The sequence below is a fragment of the Micropterus salmoides genome, unplaced genomic scaffold, assembly GCF_014851395.1.
Source record: "Micropterus salmoides isolate LMB-PRFRI ecotype aquatic unplaced genomic scaffold, ASM1485139v1 Ms_hic_scaffold_23, whole genome shotgun sequence".
Classification (NCBI taxonomy): Eukaryota; Metazoa; Chordata; class Actinopteri; order Centrarchiformes; family Centrarchidae; genus Micropterus; species Micropterus salmoides.
The window spans coordinates 22,301,862-22,314,346 of NW_024041484.1; the positions used below are offsets into that span (position 1 = coordinate 22,301,862).

Here is a 12,485-nt window from a genome sequence, read left to right on the forward strand (position 1 = left end):
ACAGGTAATTAGAAAAGACAGGTTTTAAGCAAACCTCCAGGTTAGCCAAACCTATTTGAAGAGACAGTAAACAATAAAAATATTACCCAAACTGTCAGTTGTAAACATCCATCACAGACTACAGATCAACTTCCTAATTCAACTTGCTGTAGTAATGCATGCACACTTTTGGTTTTGGTTTACTCTTAGTTTAACCTCCAAATAGAGTGTGGATGGTCTGGCTAAACTGTTTTTTTCTGACCTGTCCGATCGTCTGATGCTTGTGTTTTCTTGCCTCATTGGACTTCCTTGACTCATCACTCTTTGTAGTGATGTTGCCATTCTCAGAGATCACAGCAATTAACCAATAGAAATGCTGGATAAAACAAAGATCCAAGGTATAGTAAACAAGAATGATTCTACTGACCACTTCAAATTTCTGATTCCTTTCATTATTGAATAACCAATGTATCATTTAGTTCACAAAATGGAAGAAAAAAATGACAAATTCCCACCACAGGTTTCCTGAACCTCCCGTGCTGTCTTCACATGGTTTCAAACATATTCAAAATACAAAGATAAAACTGCAAACAGCAAATTAACACATTGGAGAAGCTACAACCAGTGAAGATTTGGGATTGCTTCCATTTTTGCCCAGTGGCCGCTCTCGGAATTGCAGAAAAACCCAGAAGCTTTTTTCCCCCCGTCTCCAATGGGCTTTGTGTCCGGTATTCAGTTCTTATAATACATCCATTGCCTGACCAACAAATAGTCCATCTAATTTTAAGCATTATAATACTTTTCAGAACTGTTAATAAATATGTGTAAATAATCTTTACACAAGACAAGTGAAATGCACATTGGTACCTTGTTGTGTTGAAACCTGGTTTGTGTAGATCAATATTTAATCAAACTCCTTATTATTCATCATATAAAAAGGTCAGTGACAGTTTCTGGCCAATAAAAGATTTTCAAGAAATCAATGGTAATTGTTTTAGATCTACATCAGAAATTGCCTCTGAGTTTGTGCATCCGTATCTGCCTGTGTACATTTTTTCCACATTGTCATGGCGGTAATGAGAAGTGGGGGTTGGTAGTGAAGAGTCGAGGGGGGGCAGGACTGATTGGATTCTCCACAGACTTCATTAGTTAAAACAAAGCCAGTTGTCCATTTGGGCTCTTTCACAGCCTAATAGATATTGATTTACTGATTTGCTCAAGGGTGATTTAAAAGCATGTTTGGTGTTATCGTCAGTGCTGCTTTTCCTCTCTCTCTGTCTCTCTCTGAAGGCATTAGCACTCCGTCCTTCTGGTAACAACAAAAACTTGTAGTAATGAGGATTTTTTTTTTCTTTCTGTTGAAGTGTGTTTTCCTCAAGACTTTTCACTTCAAATCATACTTAACAACCGTGGCTCTTTACACATTGTCTCCCCCTGCTTTGTCATTTCATCACCATCGTATTATTCTAAGAAATAATGAGCAAAATTTAGTGGGATATTTGTCTTTTCTACTTAATTTCCGTCCATGATCTGGGCTTGTCAGTGCAACAAACTAGTGAGGGTTATCTTTTCATTGTGGACTCCTCAACTATGATGGCACTGATAGATTGTCACTATACCCATAACTGGATAATGATAGTTATCATAAATGGTTAGCGGTTGGCTAAGTGAAGCATTGAGATCAATGTCAGTGGTGTTAGTGTTAGAATGAGGGAGGCCTTTTATCATGTTGATGGATGGCAATCCTGTCTTTAATGTGACATGTTATGATCATATCAATTTGTCCTCACTTCTCATCGACATCACTTTATTGCCTCTTCGTCTCTCACAGTCCATCACCCCGCACTGTAAATTCAGACTTGAAATGGCAGTGTGCCACAACACCCCATAAACCAACCATTTTTCTTCCTCTACTACTTTGCTTCCTCCTCTCTTTCACCTTTTTCCCTTTTCAGTCTGGCACCTGCTCTTTCCCTCTCTTTAATCCACCTTCTTTCTACTCTATTTTGATACCTCTCCTTCTCTATTTACTGTCCTCCTCCCCTACCTCCTTGACAGTCATCGGCAGACAGCATGAACGAGGGAGTGAAGGAATCAGACTGGGATTAAAATGTAATATCAGACTATTAAAGAGATTAGTGGTTGAGATTTCACCGTCTGAGCCACCCCCCAATCTGATGAACTGGCATTCATGATATTGATTTATTCCCCAGCTTCTTTTATCTGTCCACATTCACATGGACAGCAATAGATCTGATATGATGGCCTTTTATGAGGCCCCTTGTCACCAGGGCCTTTGCGCTAAGTAACCACCAACTGGCTGCCAGGAATGATTATTTAGGGACGTGAGGTTTATTCATCAAATCCGTAGTTTTGAAAGAGCGGCAACAAGATGGTGGATAAGGACATGACTGATTTCCGTTTTTCAAGTGGACAAAAGCAAGGTCCTGGTATTGAACCTGCTAATGAAAGCTTCAGGAGTAACATCTTCACAACAAAAAACCCTTAATTACTTCCAATTATGACAAACCATCATTTCAGCTCAATTATTCTGCACATCTGTCTAGTATGTGATCGAGGTTCCCTATTAATTTCTCTGTCAACACCTTTACAAAGAAACATGAGCACAGCAGGCCGGCAATCAAAGGAAAGCATTTGTAGCACTCAAATTCTTAAACCTCTTTCCATTCATACATCTTTGCATCCATTTGTTTTCACCTGATCCTGACTTAAGCCTCTCGACCATCCATCCACCTCTACACCCTCCAATGATGCATCCGTTCAAACCTCAAGTCATTTGGATACTCCACCAAATGCCACTGCAGGTGGGGCATCAGACATAATTTTTGATGGTGTCTGCAGTACAATTAAAGTTGATGATTAGCTGACAGCGGTCTTAAAATTGTGTAAAAGGACACCTTGAACCAACATCTGGGTTAACCACCAAGTTTTACCATGAATAGTGTAAACACTGTGAGAAATGCAATTTGCAAAGCATATTAAAATACAGGTTGCTATGTATACAGTAGCAACATCTTTTTATTGCTGCGTTTCCAGGTAATAACTCTACTGAAACAGACCAATAGGCCATGGTGTATGTATATATATATATATACACTCCAAGGTGTCCTGAAATGGAAAATAATAGACATGGCAGACTTGCCTCTGCCTCATTTTTAATATCATCTACCTTGAAAGGTTATTTTCAGTGTACTGTAATAATAGTAATTAGTAATGTATTATTGTAGCTATTTCCAAAACAGTAATAAAATTACAATCACTGATCCAAGTAACTCTGATTTACTGCGTTAGGAGTTGTTTTGACAGCTTTAAGTATTGCCATTATTTTGTCACTGTCAAAGATGCAAAGAAAATTCTCATCTGTTGTAAACTTTGTGCGACCAGCACAAAGCTTTGAACTACGAACAATTCTACATCTATTTTACTGAAGCATCTGCTAAAGCAGCACAGCAATGTGAAACTTGTAGAAAGCCGGTAGTGCCAGTAATACATCCACTCGTTGGAAGAAAGTGGCATTAAGTAACGTTTTGTGTTTTGCAGAACCACTGAGTAGCCTACTGCCAACAGTATTTCTTTGTGACTTGCTTTATTTTTTTTCAAGCCAGCCAGTGGCTTTAAGAAACTTTATATGTTTTGGGAAAGTTCTAATCCATAGTTTTTAGTCTTCCAGCCATCCATTCTGACTACCTACCCAAGTAATTTGCGGCATGTTGCTACATCCGTAGTTGCTACTGACAATAAACATTCAGTAAAACATTGCAGCAACTATTACTGTCATTGTTTTTGTTTCGGACAGTCCTTCATAGAGTAACAGTTCTTAATACTGTTGAGGCTTTGGCTGATTCACATTTCTCAGTAAAGTAAAACCTTATTAATGCAGATGTGTGTTTACTGTAATGGTCTTGTTATAACTTTTGACATATACATAAACATAAAAATGCAGAGCAGTTTGTCACTTGACCTGAAACTCACTATATGTGATATATATATATATATGTCACATTAGAAAAAAGGTGGTGATAACATAACTGTCATTGGCTTCATCAAACTTAGATGTTCCAATATGTTTTTTTTAATAATGAAAAGAAAAAGCAATTTGGAACATTGAAGATAAATTCACGATCAACTGTTACGTGGAATATTCTTCGGCTAGCCCCATTTCTCACATCTAATTTTTCCCTCTTCCCCGTCTCCTCCAACCTTCTTCCACCTTCCATGTTCACTTTCCACAATCTTATTATCCGGCCACCCGGTAATGGCCTCATTCTTGGCTCCACACACACTGGCATCGTATCCGTTGCCCCAATCGCAACCTTAATGCATCTCAATTTAACCATTGTTGTAACACACACATGCACACCCTCTCTCCTTGTCCATCTCTCTCTTTCTCTCTCTCTGACATACACATATGCAGAGTTTATTGTGTTGCGAGTAGTGCCGGGTCGAGGAGGGCGTCATCAGTCATGCGTGACGCGTGCCTCCATAACACCAGCCTCATTTGCATGTGTGAGGAGGTCTGGGCTAATGGAGCTGATCTGTTGCGCTGTTATTAAATGGGGAAAGAGAAGGGTAGGGGGGTTATTATTAAAGAGGAGGAAGAGGAGGGGGAGGCAAAAAGTGGGGAGGTCTTCTCTTTTCTCCCAGGGGCATGATGGATGATTCAAGAGTCTCTCCTTCACTGAGTTTAGGTTGTTGTACAATTTGCAGTGTTCAAACAGCAACACGTACGCATACTATGTGTGTGTGTGAGTGTGTGACCAGACTGCATACCTTTGAACATCACGAGGTAAATGAGGCCTAGCACGCTACTACCACTTCTCCCTTTTGTCCACCCTTTACCGCTCAGGTTGTTTCTTTCACTGCATTTAAATGTCCTCAATATGTCACACATGCATGCACGAACGCATGCATCCCTTTTAACACACGTACACTCGTTTGTGTGCGCACGCACACACACACGCACACACACACTCAGAGTAAATGAAGCCTGTTGGGGCACTTGTTTCAGACCCTTTTTATAGCGCACTCATGCACAGTTTTACTGCTGCACATTACTGTACAGGGTAATGGCCATTTCCCAGCAATTCCAGCATCAAACTGGAGAGTAGTTCCATTTGAATTGCTGATTGAATAGATTGTAAAATGATTTATTTATTATTTATTATTGCATTGATTTTCTGTAGTTTCCACACTGAAATCAACAATCCATATGTTTTATTTTTCATTATGAAATGTCAGTGCTGCATTAGCATGCGTTAACCAATAGGAAAGTTAGCAGATCTAAGTTTATTTGTTCGTTTAGATTCCGTTAGCTGCTGTGATACAACAGCTTTACAGGTGCTGGTCATATAATTAGAATATCATTCATAGTTGATTTATTTCAGTAATTCCATTCAAAAAGTGAAACCTGTATAATGTATACATTCATTCCACACAGACTGATATATTTCAAGTGTTCATTCCTTTTAATTTTGATGATTATAACTGGCAACTAATGAAAACCCCAAAATGAGTATCTCAGAAAATTTGAATATTTGAAAAGGTTCAATATTGAAGACACCTGGTGCCACACTAATCAGCTAATTAACTCAAAACACCTGCAAAGGCCTTTAAATGGTCTCTCAGTCTAGTTCTGTAGGCTACACAATCATGGGGAAGACTGCTGACTTGTGCTGTCCAAAAGACGACCATTGACACCTTGCACAAGGAGGGCAAGACACAAAAGGTCATTGCTAAAGAGGCTGGCTGTTCACAGAGCTCTGTGTCCAAGCACATTAATAGAGAGGCAAAGGGAAGGAAAAGATGTGGTAGAAAAAAGTGTACAAGCAATAGGGATAACCACACCCTGGAGAGGATTGTGAAACAAAACCCATTCAAAAATGTGGGGGAGATTCACAAAGAGTGGACTGCAGCTGGAGTCAGTGCTTCAAGAACCACCACGCACAGACGTATGCAAGACATGGGTTTCAGCTGTCGCATTCCTTGTGTCAAGCCACTCTTGAACAAGACACAGCGTCAGAAGCGTCTCGTCTGGGCTAAAGACAAAAAGGACTGGACTGCTGCTGAGTGGTCCAAAGTTATGTTCTCTGATGAAAGTAAATTTTGCATTTCCTTTGGAAATCAAGGTCCCAGAGTCTGAAGGATGAGAGGAGAGGCACAGAATCCACGTTGCTTGAAGTCCAGTGTAGAGTTTCCACAGTCAGTGATGGTTTGGGGTGCCATGTCATCTGCTGGTGTTGGTCCATTGTGTTTTCTGAGGTCCAAGGTCAACGCAGCCGTCTACCAGGAAGTTTTAGAGCACTTCCTGTCACTTCCTGCAGGTTTTCTGACTCTGGAGCTGTGGAGTCTGGATCTGTGGCTGCGGCTCACCTGCTGCCCCAGTGTTCCTGCTCGGCGCCCTCTACTGCAACAACTATTGTTACTAGTCCTATTATTATTATTGTTATTATAATCATTAACATTCTGATTGTTATCATTAACACTACTATAAATACCTGTACCATTTTTCATTTAGTCTATAGCAACATCACCTTTACTCTCTGTACCTCTGTGTGTGTATATTGTGTAGGCTGCCTCCCTCCCCTCTCTCTCTCTCCTTCCATCCCTCTCTTTTTCTCTCTGTTCCTCTCTTGCCCTCTCTCACTCTGTCTCTCTCTCTCTCTTTCTCTCCCTCTCTCCCCTTCACCCCCAACCGGTCGAGGCAGATGGCCGCCCACCTGAGCCATGGTTCTGCTCGAGGTTTCTGCCTCTTAAAAGGAAGTTTTTCCTTGCCTCTGTCGCCTAGTGCTGCTCTTGGTGGGAACTGTTGGGCTTCTGTAAATAGCATCATAGAGTAAGATCTAGACCTGCTCTTTTATGAAAAGCGCTGTGAGATAACTGTTGTTGTGATTTGGCGCTATATAAATAAAATTGAATTGAATTAAGGTACTATGAGCGCTTTAAGATAAGATGGTGCCTGACCATTAAGAGCTTTGTGTGATTTTAAATTCTATTCTGGGTTTTACAGGAAGCCAGTGCAGAGAAGCCAAGATGGGAGAAACGTGATCTCTTTTCCTGGTTCCTGTTAACAGATGGCTGTAAAACATTTGTTATTTCCTGACTGGTGCTGAATGGAGGCTGTAGTTAGCTTGAATTCATGTCAGTTACAGTTTCCAATGCTGAAAGTTTTTACTTTGTCACTTCTGCTCCCACGCTGTCCGTGCAAATGTTCAATCAAATATTAGTGAATTGTTTTGCCAAAATATGAATGTACTGCTTCTGGCAGTGCTTCAGAGCTTCCAGGAGGATGATAGCATGACACGGAAGAAGTCCATTTAGCCGTCTTATTTGGCAGATGGACAGTGAAGAAATGCCTTATGCTGCAGGAGTGATTTGCAAAGTTTTGTTTTTCCCTGCAACCTTTAAAATCTTGTCACCATTAATCGTGTAACTGGCTGAATTCAAGTTGACCACAGCTGCTTTTCTCCCTCAGTGTGGAAACAACACACTTCCTTGGAGGCACCCTTCAAGCGTACAGGAAGATATTTGGGGCAGAATGAGTTAAAAAGCCTTAAATCTTAACAGTTTCATATTGTACATGAATACATCTAAATCAACGCTTTAATTAACTATTGACTCACTCTCAGTCTTTCCTGATACACTAGCATACACTATAAATGCAGCATCAGTCAGAGGATGATTAATGAAATGGCAGCTCGTTGGTGTCTCTTAGGTCTCGATTTCGTCCAACCCTCTTTCCCCTTCGGCGCTTTGGCACTGCCAGCTATGATACTCATTCTCCAGTGGGGGAGTTTAGATCCATCTGGAGGCGGGCCAGCAGCCTACATCTGACATCATCTTAAGACCTGGCACATTTTGGCAGAACGACACTGGCTGTCTCACACACACCAATACTAGCACACACACCCTGCGATGGAGATAAGATTAAGACGAAGAAAGAAGTGGGAAGTCTTGGTAGGGTGTGAAAGTCAAGTGTGTTAGTGTATTTATCGGTGTTTAAAGCTGTGTGTGTTTGGATGTGTTGATTGGTTGGGGATTGTGGGTACGGTATGTGAAGCGGGTTGTGTATATGTGAAAGGCAGGATAGCAGGTGTTAAATGTGTTAAAAACAGTGTTAGAATGACACAGATGGGATGTGGAGAGGAGGATGATGAAGGGAAGAAACCCATTTTGGAATAGAAAGAGACCGAGCTCGAGACGCTCCCAGGGCTTTTAGAATGATCGAATGTCAAATTGAGCAATTAATCGACCAGTCAATCAGCACAAAAGCATTTGACAACAATTTCGATAATCATTGAAGTAATTTATTAAGCAAACATACCAATCTACTTTGTTCCAGATTCTTACTGCAAATGTATGGCTTTGCTCTCTGTTATATAATTATACAGTGAATATATTTTAGTTTTGGCGGTAGTCAAAACAAGCAATTAAGAGATGTGTAGCGAAGGGCAAGAGCAGTCACCCCACCCGGATTCAAACATGGGTCTACAAGGTACCAAACATGCTACTTCGACTACAACACCAGAGAGCCAGGCTCATTGGTATGGCAGTTCAAGCCACTCCATCACAAGTCGTTACCTGTTAATAATTTAAAAGATATCTACCAGATTAAACTGATAATTAAAGTTGTTTTTAAAGAGGTGGTAGCATGCTTTTTGCCTTTTCCCTCTCCTTTATTGAGTTATATATCTTTTTTGTGCATGTAATGGGTTTGCAAAGTGAAAAGCCCAAAGTCCAGCCCAAAGGGAGTTCCCATCTCCCACAGAAAACTCTGCTCTGAACTGCCTGAAAACAGCTCGTTTGTAGTCCAGCAGTTTCCCTTTCAAAAATGCGCCTCATATAACGCTCACCAAGCGGCTTCTCCGACATGCCCTCAAAACACCGGTGGACCAAACACTAGCTACCCTCCAGGCAGTCAGTGGACATAAAGTTGTTACTGTGATGTAGAGACAGAGCTCAGTTAAAACTTTATGGATGAAAGATACTTTGTTACAGATTAATAACTCAGCACTCTGAAACTCTTGCTCCAGTCCATGTTGCTAAGCTGCTAAGGGGAACATTACAGCTGAACCAAAGCCGTGTTTACCTGCTTCTCACTGACCTGCCCTTCTCTGCTTCTGATTGGCTAGTAGTCCTTAACTAGGAACTGCGTATTTGCAACTCCGAACAAAGATCATGTAGAGGCAAGATGTATAACTCTAAAGCTAAATCAAAGCCTTCAACCTGCAGTGTGAAAAGAGGAGCTGCAGCAATGTGCAATATGACAAAAAAATATGGTGTCTTTTTTTATTTTTTATTAAACCATGTAAACCTGTTCTGGTACAACCCCACGGCATACATTACACTCAGTTGCCAGTTTATTTTTTAAAACCTAGCTAAAGCTACTGCAGCCCTAATGCAGCAGTCCTGCAATAAACCCTACCTTCATGAAGGTTATGGGGCATTATACAGAGAAATGTAACCAATATTTAGCCTATTGTCATTGATATTAATTGAGTGGACAAAGTAATAGAAACACTTTTCAACAGCGCTACAAACTACAGCCTCCAAAAAGTGACCATACATTTGAATTACCACCTCTCTAAAACTTAACATTGTAACCTTCATGAAGGTTAGATTTATTGCAGGGCTGTTGTATAAGACTGCACTAGTTTTAGCTTGGTGGCAACTGAGGGTGTGTTTGAGTTTGAGCTTCAATATGTTGACTTAAAAAACACATTTTACTGAAGAGTAAAATTCATATACATCATGCTGCAGAAATCAGATTAAGGACAAGATGCGTGTAAACACATGTTTTGCAGGTTACTGCAGTGAATGTGAACTCATTCTCTGTTTTCCTTCTGTAATCTGATTTCTCATAGCAACCTGCTGCCTATTGTCATTGATAATGGATTAACACCAATCCCATAAGGGTTTAGCGCGGTTCTCGTGTTTCACATCATAATAGAAGCAACCATGTCACTTCCAATGTATGTTTGCGTGTTAGAAGACAGAGAGACAGAGGGGGAAATCACTTTTAAAGCTCCAACGTGGGAATGCTCTTGTCATCGATGGTGTTTAGAAGTGCAGTGGCAGCTGGCGCATAGTGTCTCCCTTCATGTAGTACAAATGCAGAGTGTGTCTGTTTGTGTCCAGATATGCTCCTGCTACTCGCCGGGTCCTGCCACCTGCTCCGTCTTTGCAGTGTCTCTGGCACTGTCGCCCGAAGAGTCCCTCACGTTTCAGCTTCGTTTTACGTCTCCGCCAGGCCCACAGCAGCATTAGGCCTGCAGGAGTTTGTGCTCGGGTTCATACATGCCGCCAAAAAGCTGTCTGTCGTGAAGCTTAAGTCTGGCTTGCTGCCACCTGGATGTTGTTTTCCCATCTGTTTCCATCTCAGTGATCAATTCTGACCCAAATCTTGTCGGCTCAACTTATGCAGACCAGCAATGGGCAATTGATATTCTAAAAAGGAGACCTAAAAGCTTTTTGTTTTCAACAAAATGATCACTTCCCCTGTAAAGAGAAATGTTTTTTATTAGTGGCTTTTTAGTGAGGCAGCTAAAAGTGTTCTGGTCAAAGGAAAATGTTGAAAGGGTTACCGTCCAGAGCCAAAATGCTTGTTATGAAATCATAAAGTTCCCACAGTAATTTGGAATTCTGAAAAGGCTTTTCAAGACATTTCAACACAAACAAATATCATGTTATAACCTTTTATCTTCAAAATGTCAATTTGTAATGAACTAGTACAAACAGTCTTGTTTTAAACCTTGTGCCAGTGCATTTTTGAGGTAATCCTATTGGATTTAAAGGGTATTGGGGAAAAGGCAGACCTGTATTATTGCTCTTGTTGTACTGTAACACAGTCAAGCAACTATTTAGATAAAAATATTTAAGGAGACACTCAAGACACGTTGTGAAATTACCTTTTTTGAGGTGATCCAGTGAACAGTTTATTTGGCCTGAGCTGGAAGAAAATGTTCTAAACCTGACACTGCTGGCAAAGCTTGGGAACCGCGCCCCCCACCACATCTTTAGTTTACTTGGTAGGTTTTGCTCAATTCCTGGATGCCTATGGGATGATGATTATATTATTTGATATCACAGACACTCAACATTTGAGCCAAGATAGCCTTTTATTGCTGTTTGACAGAACTTCTGACTACACCAAATAGTTTTAAAAAAGGTCTATCCTAAAGCATTTATTAGTTTATGAGATACTAGTGTATCTCAAGTCTCACATGTAGGCTATTCTATGTGATCTCCATTTGATAACTACTGCGATAAGTATTATAATATTGTTTCACTTCTATTCCTGAGCCTCCCCTGAAACTGTTTGGGACAGTTAGCATTAGTCATTATAGCCAGAATGACTGAACAGAACAAAAAAAATAAAGGACAATTCCCACAGTCACAGCTGAGGCTATACTGTGTGACAGCAGTGCAAAAACAAACCACAATAATGAGTAACTTTTGAAAACAGATCCATATGCATATGCAATTCCACTTTGTTTTGTTTTTTAACTTCCTCTTGCAACGAGATAAGAACCGCTCTTGGTTATTTCACCGGTTCTTTAGTGTCATCATACTCATAAAGGTTTATTAGGGTCTTTACAACTGTTTTAACATCCAGCTGTAATATACAAGTTAATAAGAACTGTGGAGTGTAAAGGTTTTGCTTGTATATATTTATGTAGATTTAAAAATATAAGAGATGGTGTATGTAGTGGAGTTTGTGTAGTGGCTTATGAGCATCTTCTTTGCATGTGTGTGTATGTGGTGTGTAAACCTGTGAGTGTGAGCAGTGTGTTTGATGTTCCATTTACCCTTTTTCATAATTCATGGCATTGGGAAAATGGACTGAAGCGGAGGTGGCTATCGGGTGTGTGTGTGTGTGTGTGTGTGTGTGCGCGCGCGCGCACATGTGTGTAGCAACATAACCGGATGAGCGTTCTGTGGTTGGAGATGAAACAGACAAGAGTGTGTCTTTGAAATGCAAAGAGTGGCAATAATAGTGATTGGCCACTGTGTTGAGGAGGAGCAATGAGTTTTTTTCTCACTATTTCATCATAATGCACACACACTCTGAGTCTTTCCCTCACACACGCACACGCACACACACACACACACACCCACGCAGATTATTAATGACAGCATTGTTAATTCATTATTATTTTATTTACCTCTGTGACATAAAATTTGTGCTAATTCGGTGCAGCTCTGAGCTCTGGAGGGTTGTGTGTTTGTGTGTGACTGTGTTGCTTTGAGTGTAACACTGGCGTGCACACACACACGCACACAGTGTCTAGTGATTGGGCCTGGGGACCAATTTATTTACATGCAGTGGAAGAGGAACTGAGGATTGAATGAAGGGATAAAACAAAAAGGGAAGGAGAGAGAAAGAGGAAACAGCAGGGAATTATGGAGAATACCCAGTGGAACGAACAAGTTTCTTTACTGTTCCCAAGGACAGACGAGACTAATTTACTATTTAGATGGCTCAGTGT

General features: G+C 40.6%; 1 protein-coding gene across 3 annotated transcripts in view; it reads left to right on the forward strand.

Annotated features, from left to right (window-relative positions):
* Positions 1–12,485, forward strand: part of celf2 (cugbp, Elav-like family member 2) — a 510,925-nt gene that overhangs the window by 348,516 nt on the left and 149,924 nt on the right. The window lies entirely within an intron of this gene.